This window comes from Cyrtonyx montezumae, unplaced genomic scaffold (assembly GCF_038088225.1).
Source record: "Cyrtonyx montezumae isolate F1298 unplaced genomic scaffold, pur_monq_1.0 scaffold_12, whole genome shotgun sequence".
In the NCBI taxonomy this organism is placed as follows: Eukaryota; Metazoa; Chordata; class Aves; order Galliformes; family Odontophoridae; genus Cyrtonyx; species Cyrtonyx montezumae.
This window is the reverse complement of record NW_027071848.1, coordinates 3,538,863-3,560,651: the sequence shown is the minus strand read 5'-3', so window position 1 is coordinate 3,560,651 and position 21,789 is coordinate 3,538,863.

Here is a 21,789-nt window from a genome sequence, read left to right as displayed (position 1 = left end):
CATAGCCATGAAAATGGAGAAACTAAGAACCTCAGCATTTTTTTATCCACTTTGTTTCCACTGTGGAGGCAAATCCCTCTGGGAAGATGATTTTCTTCATGTGGGTTTGGAATCTGGAGCAGTAAATAAATGGTAGCACAGTACTTGGCTGTGAGGATTGCATTCCCAGCTGGTGTCATCTTGCAATACGAACTGAGGATCAGTCAGCCTTTGGGAATTAATTCCCTTATCATACTATTTTAATTAACTTTGCTTGAAGGACCCATAACTACAGTTGGGACCACTTGAATGTGTGATAAGAATGCTTGCTCTACTGAGGCCATTGGCTGGAAAATGGGACAGAAAAAAGACTAGATGTTATTAATATCCTAGAGCCATTAACTCCTTCACTTCAAGTTCTCTTCTTCCATAAAAAACACCTCCTTGGTAATGTGCTAGTAATTAAAATTTAAGTTGAGCATTTTATTTCATTTCTGTGTTACCTGATTCACTTTAGAGTTGTGCATTTATATCTCCAACTAGAGGCAAAAGGTATGGATATCAGCACTCAAATGGGGACTGAGTCCTTTTAGACAGTGAATTTTTCTAAATTATTCATCTAGATGAGTCCCACCAGTGCTGCATGTTTCTGAAGTATTTGGTTTAGTTTTATTTGTCTTTGTGTGGTAGCACCACAGTTTTATGGCTCTAACACAATGTTGTAGCATAGACAAATACAAGACTGATTAATGAGAGAAGAAGCCTTGAGAAGGGGAGAAACGAGGTGCAAGGCATGGGATGATAAGAGATGGGGCCCAGGCTGGCAATGGGGAGTCTACATCCATAAACAGCTCACCAATGGTCAGTAAAAGAAACATGGACCTGGAGCTGGACAAAAGTGGTTCTAAGGGTAACACAAGGAACAAAGAATGAATATTTAATATGTGCAAAAGGCAGCCTGTATGTGACGTGGTGCTGCAGAGAAATTGTTTTCCTCTAATAATTAAATCTAGACTGTTATGATTAGATCATTAAGATTTCAGATATACTAACAATAGATTCTTGGCTTTATATGTATAGGGTGTGTTTCTTTTTTTTGTTTGTTTTTGTTTTTGAGTATAACAAAACACAATAGATCCTATGACCACCAGAAGGATAAAAAAAATTGGGCTGCTGCCAAATGTGGCTGAAACAGAAGGGACATACAATGTTTATTAAAGGTCAGGCTGAAAAAAGAAGTAGGAAAAGAATGACATTTTTCAAGTCTCTGTCTCTTTCTGAGGTGGAATTTCCTATTCTCCCATATGTCTCACCATGCAACTGACGTTTAGATGGCTTAACATACTACTGCATGTTAGCTGACCTATGGTCACTGCCTCTGCTTTCTGCTTAGTCTGTGATTAATACAAAGTTATGTAATTTTACCTACCTCTGTTTCATGTTGATATGTGAAATTATGTACTTTGCTTTTGCCGTGAGTTAAGGACATGCACATAGATACCCAGGCTCTTGTGATAACCTCATATGCAGCAGCCCACATGCTATGTGTGAGGTTCCATAGAATCATAGAATGATTGAATGGTTTGAGTTGGAAGGGACCTTGGAGATCACCTAGTTCCAACCCCCCTGCTGTAGGCAGGGACATCTCCCTCGAACCATATTGTTTAAAGCCCATCCAGCCTGGCCTTGAGTGCTTCCAGGGAGGGGGCATCCACAACCTCTCTGGGCAACCTGTTCCAGCAAGTGTCTCACCACCCTCACAGTAATTCCTAATATTTAGTCTAAATCTACCCTCTTTCAGCTTAAAACCATTTTCTCTTGTCTTTTCACTATGTGCCCTTATAAAAAGTCTCAGCCCAGCTTTCCTGTAGGCGCCTTTCAGGTCCTGGAAGGCCACTATAAGATCCCCCTGGAGGCTTCTCTTCTCCAGGCTGAAGGTAGGGGAGGAGCTCCAGCCCTCTTCATGGCCCTCCTCTGGAGCTGCTCCAACAGCTCCATGTCTTTCTTTTGTTGAGAGCCCCGGACCTGGATGCAGTACTCCAGGTGGAGTATCGCAAGAGCGGAGCAGAGGGGTGGAATCACCTTCCTCAACCTGCTGGTCACGCTTCTCTTGATGCAACCCAGGACCTGGTTGGCCTTCTGGGCTGCAAGCACACATTGCCAGCTCACGTTGAGTATTTCATCCACTGACACCCTCAAATCCTTCTTCTCAGGGCTGCTCTCAAGACTGCTCCAACTGTTGTTTGTGCTTGAGATTGCCCTAACATAGATGCAGGGCCTTGGACTTCACCTTGTTGAACTTCGTGATGTTAGTGTGGGCCTACTTCTCAAGCCACTCCAGGTCCCTCTGGGTGGCTTCCCTTCCCTCTAGCGTGTCAACTGCACCACTCAGCTTCATGTTATCTGCAAACTTACTGAGGGTAAATGTCCACATTTTTTTTCCCCTGAAACCTTCAGGATTAATGAGTGAAAACATGCCTATCTCTTCAAGGGAAGAAGTGTAGTGTAGTTAGTAATATTGGTTTCACTTAAAGTTCAACAATTAATCAGTGCCCACAGTGGGCTTTCGGAAAGGAAAACCTGACCAGCTCATGTTGTGCTGTCGTGAATACAATATCATCAGTCCTCTTCCCTTTTCTGCCTAATACAAAAATAATCTGATGAAACTAGTGTCATATGGTTACTTACAAGTTGTAGCAAGCGTATAACTGAAAAAGCCACACAACCTGTAGGGAGAGTGTTCTTTATTCTTTAAAAGAACGTTGTTCCTTTCAGGAAAAATCACCTTCAGCTTTGTGATGGAATGATAAAAAATTCATGATTTCCTGCTGTTGGGTTCCAAATGTGAACATGTATGTGTTAGCACTCTTGCCACCTGAGTCTGTGGGTGTCAATAAATTCTCAGTCTGAAACCTTCCTGTTAAAGAGTATCATTCTGGATGTCAATTACTTGTGATGTCCTTATATCTCATTTTACACCATTTTTCCTCCTACATCAAATGAGGCAGCTGTATTTCCAAACGCTGTTAACTTTACTGGCAGTGGTCCCCCTCTGGAGAGATGTGCTTCCTAAGTATTCATTCTCTTCAATTAAGCCGCTTAGATCATGCTGCATTGATCAGGCAATTAATTGATTGCTGTAGACTTACTTGAAACAACAAGTCAGCTCTTTCCCTTCCCTACAAGACACTAATCCCTCATTTTTTTTTAAAGTCAATAAAATCTTAGAAATGTTATGTTCGTATGTAGTTTAGTATAAACTGGCATCCTTCGGCTTCTTGTTGCTTGTCTTTATTTCCCAACTGAAGGAAAATGAAGCCTTCCTTCTAACACCAGAGAAAGCTGAAGTTTGAACAGTTGTAAATTGCTTTGTGTCTCTCTATTTCAAGTTGTGCAAAAATCAAGGGGCCTGAAGGCGAGGGCTGAAACCGTAAGCCTCATTAAGTTGTTCTGTTGTGGTACTGTGCAAGCACATACTTCATCTTCCATACTGTTAAGGGATAAGAGTGTCTTGCTTCTTCTGATGCTGTGGGAAGTTATTTTACCTACAGAATCATAGAATAAATAAGGATGGAAAAGTCCCCCATTACTGCCCAGTAACCCATGTCCCTAAGTACCACATCTGCATGGTTCTTGAACACCTCCATGGACACTGACTCAACCACCTCCCTGTGCATCCTGTTCCAATACCTTACCACTCTAAGAATTAGAATAGATATTTTTCCTAATATCCAATCTGAACCACCCCTGGCACAGGTTGAAACCATTCCCTCTCTTCCTGTTGCTGTTACTGGGGAGATGAGGCCAACACCTACCTTGATACAACATCCTTTCAGGGAGTTGTAGAGGGTCATAAGGTCCCCCTCCAGCATCCTTTACTCCAGACTAAACAATCCCAGTTCCCTCAGCTGCTCCCCATAATACTTATGTTCCAGACCCCTCACAGCTTCATTGTCCTTCTCTGGATGTGCTCCAGGGCCTTGATGTGTTCTGTATGACAGCTATTTGTTTTAAACAAAGACTTGTTTTTAGGATAGAAGGATCAATACAGAAAAAAGACTGTGCTCCAACCAGTTAGAATAATTGCACACTGAACTTGTGTGCTCTAAATCACAACAAATGCAAAATTTAGTGTCTGTCATACATCAGGCTTGGAGAGCAGGTATCTGGGGGCAAGGATTCTGGTGGCCAGCCAGCTTAGACATTGTCCTTGCTGTTCTCTAGAGGTTCAAAGCAAATTAAAACTAACAGATACTTGAAGATAATGTTTGCAGTAATAAAAACCCAAAGGTAAGAATTTGAAAACTAGGCAGCTTTCTTGAAGTCTGCTGCAGCCATTGGGAATCCTTTCATAATCTTTAGAGCTTTTTGGTTTTGACTGCCCATAAGCTGAAGAAAGGGTAATGTAAACAGTGATATTCAGATGCATGGTGAAGGCTGCTTAGACACAGAAAGAGAGTGAATTAATTCCACAGAGAAATCAGATCAAAGTTTAATTTCTGTTAGATCTGTCATGAGAAGCAGCTGAATGCTTAAGCCCAGGAAAATGTCCATAGCTCAGCACGTACCTGTGCTGATATTGGCAGAAGTCTAGCTGCAGATGGAGCCAAAAATGGCTTTTTTGATGATAAGTTCTGAAATGGAAAAGTAAGTAGAAAGTAAACACTACTCCTTTGGACAATAGAGATCATGGAAGGAGGGGCTGGCCAGCTGGAAGGAGTATGATTGTTGTCAGCAGATATAAGGAGGCAAATAGGAAAGCTATGGCCTCCTTAGAATCAAACCCTGCAAGAGGGGTCAAGGACAACAGATCAGGCTTCTTCAAACACACTGCAGATAAAATTAACACTAGAGGCAATGTAGATCTTCTAATGAATGAGCTGGTTGCCCTTGTGACAGACAGTTCAGAGAAGGCGGAGTTACTAAATGTCTTCTTTGTCTCTACTGCTAGAGTCTGTCCTGTGGAGCCCCATACCCCTGAGGTCCCAGATGAAGTCAGGATCAAGTAGTAGTTTGCCTTGATTGATGAGGACTGGGTTAAGGACCAGTTAAGCAATCTGGACATTCATAAATCTATGGGTCGTGATGCACCTGCAGGTGCTGAGGGAGCTGACAGAAGTCACTGTTAGTTTACTCTCCATTATCTTTGGTAAGCTGTGGGGAATGGAGGTGTGCTTGAGGACTGGAGGAAAATAAATGTCACTCCAGTCTTCAAAAAGGTCAAGAAGAAAGACCCAGGTAACTATAGACCGGTCAGCCTCACATCTATCCTTGGAAAGGCGGAAGAGCAACTCATCTTTGGTGCTGTTTCTAGGCAAATAAAGAATAAGAGGGTCATTAGGGACAGTCAACATGGCTTCAGCAAGGGGAAGTCATTGTAAACCAACCTTATAGCCTCTTATGAAGACATAACTGGATGGATAGATGATGGTAAAGCTGTGGATGTCATCTATCTTGATTTTAGTAAAGCATTTGACACCATTTCCCCCAGTGTCCTTGCAGCTAAACTGAGGAAGTGTGGTCTGGCTGTTCAGGTAGTGAGGTGGATGGTGAACTGGCTGAAAAAAAAGAAGCCAGAGAGTTCTGGTCAATGGGACAGAGTCTAGTTGGAGGCCTGTATCTAGTGGAATCCCTCAAAGGTCAGAACTTGGACCAGTACCATTCAGTATATTCATCAATGTCTTGGATGAGGGAATAGAGTGGACTGTCTACAAGTTTGCTGATGACACAAAACTGGGAGGAGTGGCTGTCAGGCCAGAAGGCTGTGCTGTCATCCAGGGAGACCTAAAGAGGCTGGAGAGTTGAGTGGAGAGAAATTTAATGAAATATAACAAGGCCTAGTTTAGTGTCTTGCATCTGAATAGGAACAACTTCTGGTGCCAGCATAGACTGGGGACTGATGTGGTGGAGAGCAATGTAGGGGAAAGTGACCTGGGGACCCAGGTGGACAGCAGGATGACCATGAACCAGCACTGTGCCCTTGTGGCCAAGAAAGCCAATGGCATCCTGGTTTGTATTAGAAGGGATGTGGTTAGTAGGTCAAGAGAAGTTCTCTTTCCCCTCTACTCTCCACTGGTGAGACTGCATCTGTAATGCTCATAAGTTCATAAGTTCATAAGTTCATAAGGTTGGAAAGGACCTATAAGATCATCTAGTCCAACCATCCTCCTATCACTATCTCTACCCAACTACTAAATCAAATCCCTTAGCACCTCATCTAAACGCTTCTTGAACAGCGCTAGGGATGGTGCTGTGTCTAGTTCTGGGCCCCTCAGTTCAAGAAGGACAGGGAACTGCTTGAGAGAGTCCAGGGCAGCGCCACAAAGATGATTACGGAGGATCTCCCTTATGAGCAAAGCTGAGGGAGCTGGGTCTCTTTAGCTTGGAAGAGAGTAGGCTGAGGGATGACCGCATTAGTGTTTATAAATATGTAAAGGGTGTCAGGAGGGTGGAGCCAAGCTCTTTTCAGTGACATGCAATGAGAGAACAAGGGGCAACAGGTGCAAGCTGGAACATAGGAGGTTCTGCATAAATACGAGAAGAAACTTCTTCATGGTGAGGGTAACAGAGTACTGGAACAGGCAGCCCAGAGAGGTTGTGGTGTCTCCTTCTCTGGTGGCATTCAAAACTCGCATAGATGTGTGACCTAATCTAGGTGTTCCTGCTCCAGCAGGGGGATTGGACTAGATGATCTTGGGAGGTTCCTTCCAATCCCTAATATTCTGTGATTATCTGCGGTTCCAAGCCTCCTTCACCTCTCCCTTATTTTTAATAAGCAATCACATTTCTGGAGGCTTAGTCAAACACAAATTCCAAATACTATGTTCTCCATTTGTCTTTGCCTTTAATATGAAATAAAGTCAAACAAGTTGTTCTTAGTCACGTCCTTCTGTTCTGCAGGAGTCAGGAAAATTAATATGTCTGTGATTTTCAACAGAGAGTCTGTGGCTATGACCTGTCAGACTTCTGTGAATGTAGTTTGTATTCATTTTGATTTAAAGCAAATCATTTGTTCAAAAACCAAAGAGGCGGAGAACTAGATCCTCTGGGAGGAGAGGGCTTCATTCTTTGTACCATCCTTCGTGCCTTTACAGCCAAGTCCTTGACTAATGACTGTTTTTCCCTCCTTGTGCATGAATAATACATGCTCCCCTGCTTTATATCCTTGTGTTTGTTCCTTGACATCCTCAGGGACTTCGTTTGTGACCATACATAGCGAAACAACGAGTCACAGCAACCTTGCCACTCTGCTTCTCCTGCCTTGACAAACTAACTTAGTGTATTATTGGCATGTGACAGTTTAATCAGTCCCACCTGTCTGTGCAGCTGTGCCCTGTACTTCTGACAACCTAATCTGGGGGGAGCATTAGCAGTTTAAGAAATGACCTATGTCAAACCAACATTTCAACTTTCATTTGCTGTTTTCTTATCTGGATATAGAACAGCTTGTGTATTAACTGGAAAGGGTTGTCTCTTGTATTTGGTTCTGTCAGCTGATAAAATGCTTAGTTGTAAAGGTGGGATCATTTGTTGAATATTCCACTCATCTGAATCTTAGATATTTCCAAAATTGCTTTTTGGGTAACTTTTTGATAATTCTCCGAGCTTTCAGTGAGGTGACAAATGGAAACAGTTGTGTGGTGACTGTTTCTGGGTTGACTGCCGACTACAGATTACTTTGAAGATGTGTTTGAAAGATGTGTTCCTTCTCCTAAAGATGCAAAACCTAGCCCATTTATTAACATTTTTGAGTTCTTAGATTTCTCCAGTCATCTGCTCTTGCAGATACTACTGATACTTGGAACTTTTCACAACTTTATTCAGTGCAGACTTGTGGCACCCTACAGAGCCAAAAAGAGATAAAAGAGAATTTTCTCTCTACAGTCTCTGGACAGAAACTACAGATCAATTTTGTTCTTTGCATTATATATTAATAGACTGCTTGCCAGTTTCCTGTAAGAATAAAGTCCTTTCCATAGACATGCTTAAGGATGTTTTTGTTGAGAAGTTCTGTGTTCTTTCTCCACAGTTAGCATGCTAGGACTCCTTCGTATCCTTTGTTGTCCTTGCGACTCAAAACTATAATATTTTTATGTATATACAATGTCAAAAGCAATGTAAGAGCTGTATTACAGTCAGAATTGAGTATTTGTAGTGTAATACTGAAACTGTGTGCAGTGTGCTATAAGACATGTCACAGGAGCCTTTGGGTAGGATTAAGAGCATGGACCTCGTGGGAACTCTGTTGGAAGACTCTAGTGTGGAGGGAACTAAAGCTGTTTTAATCTCATCCATGCTACTGTTTGGAAGCTGTCCTTACAGAGAAAGATCTCCCAGATTGCTCCTGGGCTTTATCTTTGAGAGGGAGTTGATTGGATTGCTCCAAGAAAACAGATGGCATCCAGTATTTGAGCTTGCTCCTTGGATGTCTGTTGCTTACTCAGCAGTATCTGCCCGCTAAATTCACATATTGGCAGATGAAAGTCAACACGAGAGCAAATTAAGAAGGAACAGAAATAGAAAAAGAGAATGGCAGTGGAACAACTTTCCATGGTTTGTCCAGAAAATGGGGCTTCAGGAGAATTGCTTGGTACATCACACGTGCAAAAGATGCCTGAGGAGAACTGTGAGCTGCCAGAAAGACTGCCAGTACCTGAAATCACTGTCAGTGATGTTCCAGTTCAGAAAAAACAGGAGGAAGAAACCCAGCCAAGCTGTGATGACACTGCTCAGAGAATGCAGAAGCACAGCTTGGAAGGGATCCATTTAGAGTAAACAAATTATTTTGGTCTCATCCTACTCAGTGGACCTGATCCAATTAAAGAGGAAGCAGTGAAGCAGGAAGGACTGAAGTATATCCTTCTGCTGTTCTTCAGCAGTAGCAAGGGTAATGGGATCTCCAAAGTTCTATATGAGGTGAAGGCAGAAGGGTGAATGTAGCTGGGTATACGTTATCACTCAGGGGAGGAAAATAATTGTGACATTAGGAAATTTAGATCTGAAAAGGGACAGAGAATAAGAAATATTGACAGATGCAATAGAAGGAAGCGGTTAGCCCTGGGAGACTTTTCTATTTGCAAGGTCAAGAGGCTAAAGAAGCTGTTTAGAGAAAGGTGAATGACCTCTTGGCATTCTGATTTCTGTGACCTCTTTACAGAAATGAGCATTTACTCTCATCATTGTTTACTGTGTAAATATAACAAAAAATGCAGTCAACTTCTGCAAAGCTTCTCATACAACCTACTTCTCCATCTTCAAGCAACTTGAGAAGAACAGACTTTAGTTAACTGACCCTGCTGAGGTATTTTCAAATATAAACTTCAAAAGAACGTAAAAACCTTGGAGGGACAGAGAACTGCAACAAAGGTCAACATTAGAGCTGAGGGTCACTTCAGATTTGCAAATGGCATTGTCATTCTTGCAGAGGCCCTGGAGAGACAGGGAAAGAGTAATTAGGGAGAAGTTCACAGTAGGTGAGGAATAATTAGAAGCTGCTGAGAAACAGCTGATGAGGACAACTCAGTGCCTGGGAAAAAGAGCAGCTCATATACACATAAAAGAGGTACACTCTGATCTGAGATTAGAGTTTACAGGGTCTTTTTCTATCTGTCAGCAGGTCCATGCCTTGATTTGTACATTCTTTCTGTTCTTGATCCCCAGAACTTCTGTTCTGTTGAAGTATCGCTACCCTTTTATATCTGGTAATAGTTGAACCTGTAAGGGACCAGAGATGAGGAGAACCCAGAAATTAGCAGGACATGAATGTTGCTTTGGTATAAGATTCTGAAGTATAACTTTAAGTATTGTCCTATGTGCTGGTCGGGGCTGGTCAGTAAGAAACATCTTGAAGGCTATCACACATTCTTTTAGATTGATAAGATGCTCCAAGCAGAGGAAAGATGCAGTCCCACGCTACTCTCCATACAGACATCATGCAGAGAAACAAGAAGAGACTTAATCAGCTAGTATCTGCAATTCTTGTGGCAGTGCATAGTTATTGATTTGTCACTGTAAGAATACATCACTGAGCAACATAGGCCACCTTATATTACAACTCAGAAGAATGATGCATCAACAGTCCTCATTGTGAATGAGTGGTACAAACAAATCCATGCACAGTATATTTATTCCATTTTAATGACATTGAAATAGAATGTGAGAAGTAATTTTTTTCTCTTAATTTTCCATACTGAGTTACACCTAACAAACATTTAAGAGATTGTAGACTTTTTTCATCTCTCAAAAGAGGTAGATTTGCTAACCAGAATGTTAAGAAAACTCTTTTGCTTTCCCTTTGACACAGAGCAACAGGAGTTATTGAATCTATCTGCAGATGACATAATTGATTTTCTATTAATCTGTTCAAGTGATATAAGATGATACACTGAAAGGAAAGAAAGAAACTAACAAAACAACTGAGAGAAAGAGTGTGGTCAGTCAATATGATATAAAGACATTATGAACACAGGCATAGAAAGAAGTTCCTTAGAAGGTGATCTCTGAGCAGTAGTTTTGGAGTGAAATTCTCACCAGCGGAGGTTGAGGTTGGAGGTTGGCACAAGTCACTGTGACTAATATTTCTAGCCAGAGTTACTACTAGCATAGCTCTGGAGCTATTTTTAGATCCTCTAAGCTGGAATTGAACAATAGAGTCAGTATAAATGAACTCAGTAAATCCAAGGCTGTTTATCAGAGATGGAATAGTAGTTGTGTGCTCCTAAATAACCATCTGCCCAATCTAAAAGGTGGAGGAAGTCTTTTCTGGTTTCTGACAACAGATAGGCAGTTTAGAGGGAAGGAGCTTGAGTAAAAATACCAATTAAGAGGTAGGAATAGCTGTGCAAAATGGTATCCTATCATCACCTTAACTCCTAAGAGGATCCCCAATGGGGCCATCCCAGTGTCACTGGTGAGACTGCAGTAACATTTTCCACGTGTGTTTTCACCAGCATCCTACCTTCTGTCTGCTACTCATGTATTTGGGAGATTGTTCCACCTGTGTGCACCAGCCTCACCTACCCATGAATGAAAATGAAAGGATTTGCACCTCGAGAACAGATTTTCTTTAGCTGCCTATTGTATTGTATTTTTTCTTCACTGCTTATTGTATTGACATTGCAGTATTTAACACTGCAAATTGAAAATGATGTTATCTTCATCTTGGAGTTATGCATCATGAACATTCAACTTCCTTGTGGTCTCTTTAGGAACTTGTGATTTTTTAGGTAATTTCATACTGTTTAATTTACACTAATGGCAGTAACAAAACTATCTTCTACACAATAATCCAAACTCATCCATTCTTATGAAAGATGATCTTTCTGTTTTCATTATCGTTCTATGAGATGAGTTTATTAAAATGTGCAAATAAAGCTAAGCAAATCTACTAGATTAAATAAAATGAACCAATGCTTTTTTACTATCAACATGAAAAAGATGCTTTTATTTTCCATCAGGCTACCTTGCTTTTCAAATTAAATGTCAAGTATCACATCTCCCCTAGAGATTACAGGTATACAACAAAGCTTAGATTCGTCAACTACAAAATTATATTTATCTAAATGTTTATTACCTATCAAATTACTGTTCTGTAACATGAATAAATATTGGATTTTAATGTCGTTCCCTTCAGAGCTTTGCTGAAAGAAATTTCACTGCTTTAATGCAGTTATTAGGTGAGGAAAAAGCTCATGTATTTTAAGGGAACATTCAGCTAAAAATATAGATGTCCTTAAATAAAACAGTATTTCTCTATGCCTGATAATTCAGCACATTTGTTGTCGATGGGTTGCATCCGGGCATCTTCAATCTGTATTGCAACTGCTCATAACACTGTTACAAAGCAAATAGGTGCTAGATTTCTTGTTTTACCAAAGGAGTAAATACAGCATGAGGGCAGGTATTGAAAATAACAATTTGCAGTAGCTAACTGAAACAGTACATTGCTCTGCACGTGCTCCTACTTTAAAAGGTTGAACTTCAGAGGGAGAGGGCCATGCGGCTCTGAGTTGTGAGGGGCTAAGATCTAACTGGTGTGTGGGTTAGATGTGCTCGTGCTATGGATGTGAAAGTGGGCAGATGCAGGAAGGAAAATAGCACCTTAAGCTACCAGAAAGGAAGTATAGTATAGTCATATAATGGCTTAAGTTGGAAGGGACCTCAAAGATCTAATTCCAACCCCTGGTTGTGGGCAAGGTTGTCAGCCACTTGGTCAGATTGTCCAGGGACCCATACAACCTGGCCTTGAACACCTCCAGGGATGGTTCCATCCAGGGAGAACATTGGCTGTACTCCATAAGTCACCTCTTCTCTTGACCGAACTTTACTATCTTTTCTAATTGTTCACAAGAATTGCTCTAATCATTGGACAAGCTTTATTTGTTTGGCTTTGATATACATTTCTCTTTCCATGCCCAGGCTCAATCTGTCAAGTGTTGGCCTGCAGGTTAAACTTTATGCTGATAACTTTCCTTATTATTTATCTATGTTAAGAGGGTAGTGTAAAGAAAAGTAGTTTTGCCACTTTCTCACTTTTCTTCAAGACCATGACTAGTTTGACAAAAGTCTCCTGCAGGTCACAGTAGATCAATTACATATAAGCGTAGAACATTACAGTTAGGAAAGACCACTAAGGTCGTCTTGTCCAACCAACGACTTACTACTGTATGACTAAGTGATGTCACTCAATGACATGACACTCAGTGACATCTACTCTTTTCTTGATCACCTCCAGGGACAGTGAGATGTGAGTACAGAATAAGAAAGTGTTATTTTTATTCATTAGAGGTCATATAGAACTGTGAATAAAGAGGAACTTTGGTGTTTGTCAGCTGCTGGGACTGGCATACCCTGATCTGCTGTTTCAGGCTTCCTGGTCCATTTACTTTAATATGATCTTTTTCGGGGTGATGCTCTCATAGGACTTAAATTGGCCTTGCATGATTAACTTCTGATTTATAGAAGACCACCTCTAAATTTCACTTTATGTTTGCATCTGAAAGAGACTGCTTTAATACTGTTACCTAGTATTAAATTTTAAGACTTTAAGTCAGGCATAAAAGTGGCTTGAACAAAAATAGTATGACATTATTCCATTAATATTAATTTTAAGGAGATGTGCAATCTTGCCATGTGTGCATCAAGGACATCATATTTATATTGTTAACTTTATTATGCTAGTTAATGCAATTAGTGTAGTGTTGCTAATGTAGTTAAAATTTTATCAGTAATCATATAATCTCCAATAGGATAAGTATAAAGGGTTATTAATGCAGTAATTTATTATTAGCAAGTAGAGGAGCAGTAGAGCAATAAACGTAGCCTTGCTTCTGTAATGACTTTGTATGCCAGCACATTCTAGTTTTCATAGCATTTGTGTACTAATTTCTTACATTGATTACTGGCTGCTGCTGGATTCTGTCTAATATTATAAGAAAAACGCACTTAACACCTTTTAAAGATCTCAGTGTCTATCAGTCAGTTATGTGGTGGATAATTTTCTTCCATTTTTTTCTCCGTCCTTTTGACAGTTTGCAGCAGGTCTGACTCTTATCTCATCAGGATCTCTGTCTGTGAGAATGATCTTTAAATACCTTCAGTTCAAGGACACTGTAGACTCTTTCAAATAATATCGGGTACCAAAAAAGTGAAATTTAATGAGATAGAGCATCAAATTGATTGTCTCAGAAGAGTACCTTTGAGAGTAGTTTAGATGATATGTCAATCACTTTTTCCTAACAGTTTGTGCCATTATCATGTGACATTTCTACAGAATGACATGAATGTACTTGGTATCAAAGGACTCTTATTTGCACATTTGATTTAACAAGCAGTCAACATCCAGTAAAGGCCTTGCACTATTGATTGAGAGGACATAGCTTGTGGGGTTTCGAACAATTTGAAATATGCACTAATTTTATGACAAATTTTGGTTTATTTTTCACTCGTAGGTGATCACATTTTGAGGAGAGTCTGGTAACATTTTAATTCTGCCATATTACAGAACAGCTATCTAGAAGCATAAAGTTTAGTGAAGTCCACTTGTGTATCACAACTCGACATTAAGTCATTATCCAGGTAGAAGTCCAATTAGCTGAGATGTTTCTTCAGGTTCTTCATCAAACTGAATTTTCTTCCAGACACAATCACATGGGTTGGACATGGAGTGGCCTGCTGTGTGTGATGTAATAATCTAGCAGCACAGCTCCTGCATATCACAAGAGCAACATAAAAAAGCTGAGCAACACCAATGGAACTGGATCTATAACTATGGAGCTTTGCTTGAATAAGGACTGAAGGATGATATTTGAGAATATTAGTCAAGAGCTGGTTGAACATGAATCAGCAGTGTACCCAGGTGGCCAATATGGCCAGTGGCCTCCTGGCTTGAATACAAACTAGTGCAGTCAGCAGGACTATGGAAGAGATTGTCCCTCTGTACTCAAGTATTGTGCTCAGTTTTGGGCCCTTCACTATAAGAAAGACATTGAGACCCTGAAGTGTGTCCAGAGAAGGGTAACATAGCTGTGAAAGGTCTGGAACAGAAGTCTTATGGGGAGCAGCTGAAGGAACTGGGATTTTTCATTCTGTAGAAGAGGAGGCTGAAGGAAGACCTTATGGCTCTTTACAACTCCCTGTAAGGAAGTTGTGGCAAGGTGAGACTCAGCTCCTTCTCTCAGGTAACAGTGATAGGAAAAGAGGGAATGGTCTCAAGTTGCACCAGGAGGGGGATGCAGGTTGGATATTGGAAAAATTTAGTCTCAGAGTGGTAATGTATTGGAACAGGCAGCTCAGAAAGGCTGTTGAGTCACTATCCCTGGAGGTTTTCAGGAAACATATAGATTTATTGCTGTGGATCGTGGTTTAGTGGTATGGCTGTGATGGGTTGATGTGTGGACTAGATGATCTTAGAGGTCAGACTTTAATGGTTCTACGATTCTGTGAGCTTCCAACTGCTTCTGTGTGAGGGTAGAAACAGAAACACACACAAACACTTATTTTCCTACCCTCCTGATTTTCCTGTGTGCATATCTGAATTCTGATTCCGTACAGGAACCAAAGTGTATATACCAACTATATCTCTTCTGCTCCTGCTATCGCAATCCATTTCCAATTCAAACAAAGTTTCTGGCTGCATGTAACTCTTAGAAAATAGTTTTAAACATTGAACTTTTCCTTTCCCTTAGTCCTTGAAGTCCACATTACTTTCAGGATTAGCTCCAACAACATGTAGATTCTGCTTGTGGGGATAACAATCCAAGAGAGAAAGGAAAGGACTGATGAAGAGAAAATTTATTTTGTATATTGCTGCATTGGATACATATATTTGAATTAACAAGAAACTCCACAACAGTGAGCACCTGGAAGAAGCTTGACTAGAAGCAGTGGAAGGCAGAACAAAATTAACAAACTGCACTGAACTTGCCTGAGTATTATAAGTTTTAAAGGTCTGTGAGGTTGATAAATGACATTTAAATTGGCAAAACTCTCCTTCCTGAAGTTAAGAGGGAGTTTGAGCTATTTTATAAAACAGATTGTATTCGATGGTTCCTTGGATTGGGAATTTGGAATCACTAAACCACTCACTCCTCGATTCTATCTTCTGAATCATAGAATTGTAGAATCATAAAATGGCTTGGGTTGAAAAGAACCACAAAGATCATCTAATTTCAACCCCCCTGCCATGGACAGGGTTGCCAAACACTAGACCAAGCCACTCAGAGCCACATCCAGCCTTGCCTTGAATGCCTCCAGGGATAGGGCATCCGCAACCTCTCTGGGCAGCCTGTTCCAGTGCATCACCACCCTCTGAGTGAAAAACTTCCTCCTAATATCCAACCTAAATCTCCCCTGTCATAGTTTAAAACCATTTCCCCTTCACCTATCACTGTCAGCCTTGGTAAACTATTGTTCCTCCTTCTGTTTATATGCTCCCTTCACATACTTAAAGGCCACAATGAGGTCTCCCAGGAGCCTTCTCTTCTCCAACATAAACAAGCCCAGTTCCCTCAACCTTTCCTTTTAGGAGAGGTGCTCCTAACCTCTGATCATTTTATTATCCTTCCTCTGGACAGAAGGTTCCAAAAACTCTGTGTCTTTCTTATGCTGGGGATCCCAGGCCTGGATGCAGTACTCCAGATGGGACCTTACAAGAGCTGAGTAGAGGGGACAATCACCTCCCTCTCCCTGCTGGCCACCCCTTTTTTAGTACACCCCAGGATATGGTTGGCCTTCTGGGCTGCAAGCATGCACTGCTGACTCTTGTCCAGCTTTTGTCCACCAGAACCCGCAAGTTCTTCTCTGCAGGACTGCTCTCCAGTTCTTCTCCCAGTCTGTATCAGTACTCGGGATTGGCCCAGCCCAAGTGCAGAACCTTGCACTTGGCCTTATTGAACCTCATTAGGTTCACACGGGCCCTACCTCCTCCAGCCTGCTCAGGTCCCTCTGGATGGCTTCCTTTCCCTCCAATGTATAAAGTGCACCACTCAGCTTGGTGTCATCTGCAAACTTGCTGAGGGTGCACTTGATTCCGTTGTCGGTGTCATTGATAAAGATGTTGAAGAGCACCAGTCCCAGGACTGACTCTTGAGGGACACCACTTGTGACTGGCCTCCACCCAGACATAGAACCATTGATCACAACCCTTTGGCTGTGATCAGCCAACCAGTTCTTAATCCATCAAACAGTCCATCCTTCAAATCCATACCTCTCCAATTTAGAGAGAAGAATGTGGTGAGGGACCATGTGAAAAGCTTTGCAGAAGTCCAGGTAGATTACATCTGTGAAAGACAGAAACTGTTTTTACTTTTGTTGTCTCAAAGCTTGCTTCACGAGGCCTTTCTGGTTATAAGACTCTAATTGACAACTGCAAATCATCTAGATGGTTGTCGCAGTGCCTCAATGTCTCTGTTTATGGTTGTAAAGATAAACAGAAATAGGAGCAAGTAGTCTTTTTCGGGGTATGGCTTGGAGAAGCTGATCACCGGAAAGGACGATAATACTTGTGCATGGCACCAAAGGTGCTACTCCCTGTTTGTTTATCTGTTGGGCCAGATGTGTTACACGAACAGAGAACAAAACTTAGAAATGGGGGTGGGCATAAATCAAACTAGTGCCAGAACGTGGAGGCAGCTAAACTTGTCGATAAGAAAGCAGGACAGACATCCTGTTTCACAACAAGATAACCAAACAGATGTCTCTCTTCAGGAATAATGAGGAGCTCTCCCCCTTCAAGGTTTGGAAATTTACAGCAAAATTGACCCTTAGGTTTAATCCCCTTGATAACCAGAGTTTGGAATGTGATGAATATGCATGTGCTATACCTTTAAATACGTATTTGTTTCTCTCTTTGGTTTGCATGTTTGGTGGAGTGATCCCCCATGTACCCAGTGCTGTAACGGGGGGAATAGCTGCTTGACATATATCATTGGTGTGTCAAGTTGCTCCATTGGTTTTCTCAGCACCACTAAACCAAAGACTTTGAAGAAGAGACACTTCCCTGAGGGAAAAAAACTCTTTGGAAGAACCTCCCCGCACGGTGCCTGCTTGCTGCAAAGCTTCCCAGCTTTCTCCCATCCCCCGTGGTGACCAGACGAGTTCCTGAGATCAACGGACTATGGACCTCGCTGGATCCACGGTGGTGATGCTCTCTCTTTCTCTCTTGCTTTCTGCCAAGTCTCCTTGCTTTTCATCTCTGTTCTATCGCCCACTTTCCCTTCCCCATATCCCTAAGCAACTAGTATTTGCAATAAACTGGTTGGGCTAACTTTTGACCCGTTGTGTCTTAATCTTGCCATCGGGTATACACATAATCAAAGAACCTAGTCTCCCTCCTTTACACTGGAGCGTGACAACATCCGATACCCTTCCCATGTCCAGTGATGCTGTCATTCCATCACAGAAGGCTGAATGAAATGTTATCAAGATTAGAGCTTAGGAGAGTCTCAGAGATCTGGACCAAGCATTTGAATCTTACACAGGATTATATAAAATCTCTTCTTAGGGAGATATCTATTTTGTAATAAGTCAGTTATGTTACATTGTGGTACTGAAAATATGTCAAACCTCAGTTTCGGTGCTTTCTATGCCTAATAATTTTGTCAGTAATACATAAGATTAAATTATTGTAGAGCTGTCCATTCAGAAAGATCCTCCTGTGTCTAATGAGAATCACAGGCTTATCAGTCCTTCCAGTGAAATAGAGCTGTCAGATCCTAGGATGAACCAAAGAGAAAGGAAGAGAGAGCAAGAGCTACTCAGTGGCATTTAAAATTCCTTTCAAGTAGTAAAATGCCAGCAACAGGGTCAGACAAGTTCATAACAAGCCTTACATATGGGTCACTCTAAATGAGAATGTGGAGGTCTCAATAATAAAACTCCCACACTACTTCCTCAAAACGAACCTTTTAATTGAATTTTCTGCTCTTGTTGGCTCCTCTTTGAATCTCTTTCCCCGTATCTGGTTGTAGCTGTGCCCACAGTCTTGATCTGAGCCATCTGTTCTGCTTCTAATATTAACATCTTCTATCTTATAGCATACTGTACCCAGAGAAAAAGAAGAGAGAAGTTCACTTTCTCCTGGGAGTAAAGCTTATATTTCAGCAAAAGGTTCAGCTGTCACTTTAAGCTGACACCTTCCCACACACGAATACCCACCTGCCACATTAGAGTATTATTAATAATCCAGCCTTCATGTGTTTGACAACCTAAACAAAATTAACCAAAAAAAAAAAAAAAAAAAAAAGAGAAAATGTCTAAGAAAGGTGAGAGCAAGTCAACATTTCTTTTCAGAATTACAACATACAAACTGATCCATGGTAGAAAGCAATTACATTTTAAATGAAAGGTTCTAACTTAATTTAACCCATCCTATACTCATCAAATTACTATTCGTTTCCAATTACATAGATATTTCTTTAAGCTTAGTGAGGATTTGTTGACCATTCTTAGTCCCAGTCTTGACTTTCTTCCCTTTTGTGTTGCAGTGGTTCTTCCCTATCTAACAGTTTCCATCTGACCTCTACCACTCTTAGCGGGGCAAGAGGTGGTAGTGGCAACACCTCATTTTTGTAAGTAACTGTGGGTTCAAGCTGAACTAGAGTGTTGGCATCTAGGTGAAAATGGAGCAGTAATGGAAAGAAAGGAATAGACAGCTTTTGGGGTCAACACTAAAATGTTAGGAAAGGTAATCTCTTAAAATTTGATGAAACATGGCTTAGGAAAATGAGGCTGGGGTGAGGAAGCTGAAGCTTGAAATATATCTAGTAGGTTTAGGGAGCAGCTGAGAAAGATGTGAGGAATTGGTTTTGGTTGTAAGAATCAAGGATTCTACAGAAAAAGACAAGATGTGAATCTGGATGGAGCAGTTAAATTCAAGAGATATGTGACCAACTGCAATGAATATATTTGTATGTAAATATTTAAGCATATGCACAGGTGAATTAAGGTTAGAAAAAAAAAGACATCTTAATTTTAACTGCTGTTAGTTCAGAGTTTCTACTTTTATAAGGAAAAATGCTTTTAACATAGATGTATCTCATGTAAGAGGAATGTGTAGTTAACCACATTTTGTGTCCTGGACTCTACATTCCATCTTTTGTTTTCAGTATAAACTCTCTGATTGGTTTCACCTATTCTGATGGTTGCTATGAACATTCCATTAACAAACTCTGAGACAAATGGGATTAAAATTATCAGAGAAGAGGAAATGTACAATTTTCACATTTGAATTATTCTAAAGTTTGTCGGGATAGAGACAAGCAGATCTGAAACTTGCTTTTCATGACATCCAGTATCTGGAGAACCTTCTTGTTTTTATGCTTTTATTTTTGACTTAGAGATACTTCATCATTAGATAGCTGAAACTGTGTAATAAAATTTGAGGTGTTTGGGTGAACTTGATTCAAAATGTCCCTCAATTTTTTTAATCTCATTTGGCCCTTCTTCCCAGTCTAGATACTCTTTGTGCCCCTCAGAGAGGCATGTGTTTGTTTAGTCCTGCAAATACATCTAAAGTATCATAGTGACTCACGAATTGGACTGGATTCCCACTTGCAAGTGAACATTTGGATGTCCAAACTCCATGGATTTTCAGGGAGATGAAGAACAGAGTGGTATACAGAGGTTAAAACTTTGAATGTAGCCTAAAATAGTTATTCTGTACTAGTACTTGTGAACGGTCTGGTTTTGTTTTAATCTAAGCTGAGGAAAAGAAAACATTTGGTCAGCTAGTAACTGAAAATATAAACTGGGTGGCAGAGCTTCCTTCATATTCATTGGAAAGATATGGGCATTGAATATCCTGGGTTTGAAGGGACCCATAAGGATTATTGTGTCCAATTCCTGGCACTGCATAGGACTACCTAAAAAATTAAACACGAAAGGCAGTTCAGTCCAGCTCTGTTACTAACAATGTTCCTAATCTTCCTCTGAAGTTTTCTTCTAATGATTATAGAAGACACTTACTGTGGGGATCCCAAATTGGGTGACACTGGTGTTGTGATCCAATTATTGGAGGAAGTTAGACATATATGTACCCAGAGGAAGATTAAGGCAACAAATGAGATCAAATGCTGTCCAATGATTCATTTCAAATTCTAAGCTATTAAGAAATATAAGACTTCTTACAAATGGTTAAATAGAATGAATCTATCTGGAATGAATGCCATTGGCACTGGGGAATAGTACAGACCATATCATCAATTTCAGTCCAGCCACAAGTGTGCTGCCCCCCAGCCAACAGTAATGGTATATGACTCAGGGATAGTTGTGCTTTACATTCACATCTTGGTTCACTTCACAGTGGTGTTTCATGCTTGCATCAAGCTGGAGACCTCATCTCTTTATTACCACCACCGTCACATTTCAAGAAAGCCTGGATCACTTTTGGAACCAGAGTTTGGATTTCAAAGACATAAATGATTTATAAATATTAGCGATCCATATCTGGGTTTCAACATCTCTTCTTGGACACTGTCTAATGGTATGGAAAAGGCAGTGTGTTGCCTCACTTAATAAGAGATTTATATCTTATGATTTAGATACAAGATTTAACATGTTTACTGTGGGAATACATTTTTCTCTGTGAGCCACAAAGTGACAGTGAGTGATTTATGGGAAAGTAACCAGTTAACTTGGATATGGGATAGCTATGGTCATTGTATGTGCCCATTCTCTCTTCACTCACTGTAGAAACTCATTTAGGATTGAATACTGATTGCTTTGATCATCAGAAGATTTATTTTCTTGATCGTACAGTAGCTTCAGCACCTTGACAAATGTTATTGAAAGGAATATATCCATCTGCCAAAGCTGAAAAGAAGTATAGGTTGTATTTCCACAACTAATTCCTACCCAAAAATGCTTTAGTGTCTGCAGGGTTCTGGAAATACAGAGATAGATGAAATTAATTTAGAAGTAATGTTAGAACTTCAAGCTGATAGGTGTTTGCAGAGAAATTTTATGTCTCAGAAGGAAGTTATTCTGGAGTGTGAAAAATGACCCACTCATTATTGAATGGCAATGTCAGAATGACAATAAAATTTTAAACAAAGAAAGTATATTTTAGAGCCTATTGTCTTTCTGTCATATTAACAAGACTGCCATATTAACAGTTTCTAATGTTTTCTCTTCAAAGTGTCCCAGATGATTGGCTCAGGCATGAGAATTTCACATCACATGGATGGCCATAAAACATGTCCTTTGTAACTGTTAAAAGAATGAAGAATTAAATTGGACAGTGAGAGCTGGGGACTTAGAAGATATTCCTCAACAAATGGTCTTCAGTTTCTTTACAGAATCTATGAAGCTTGT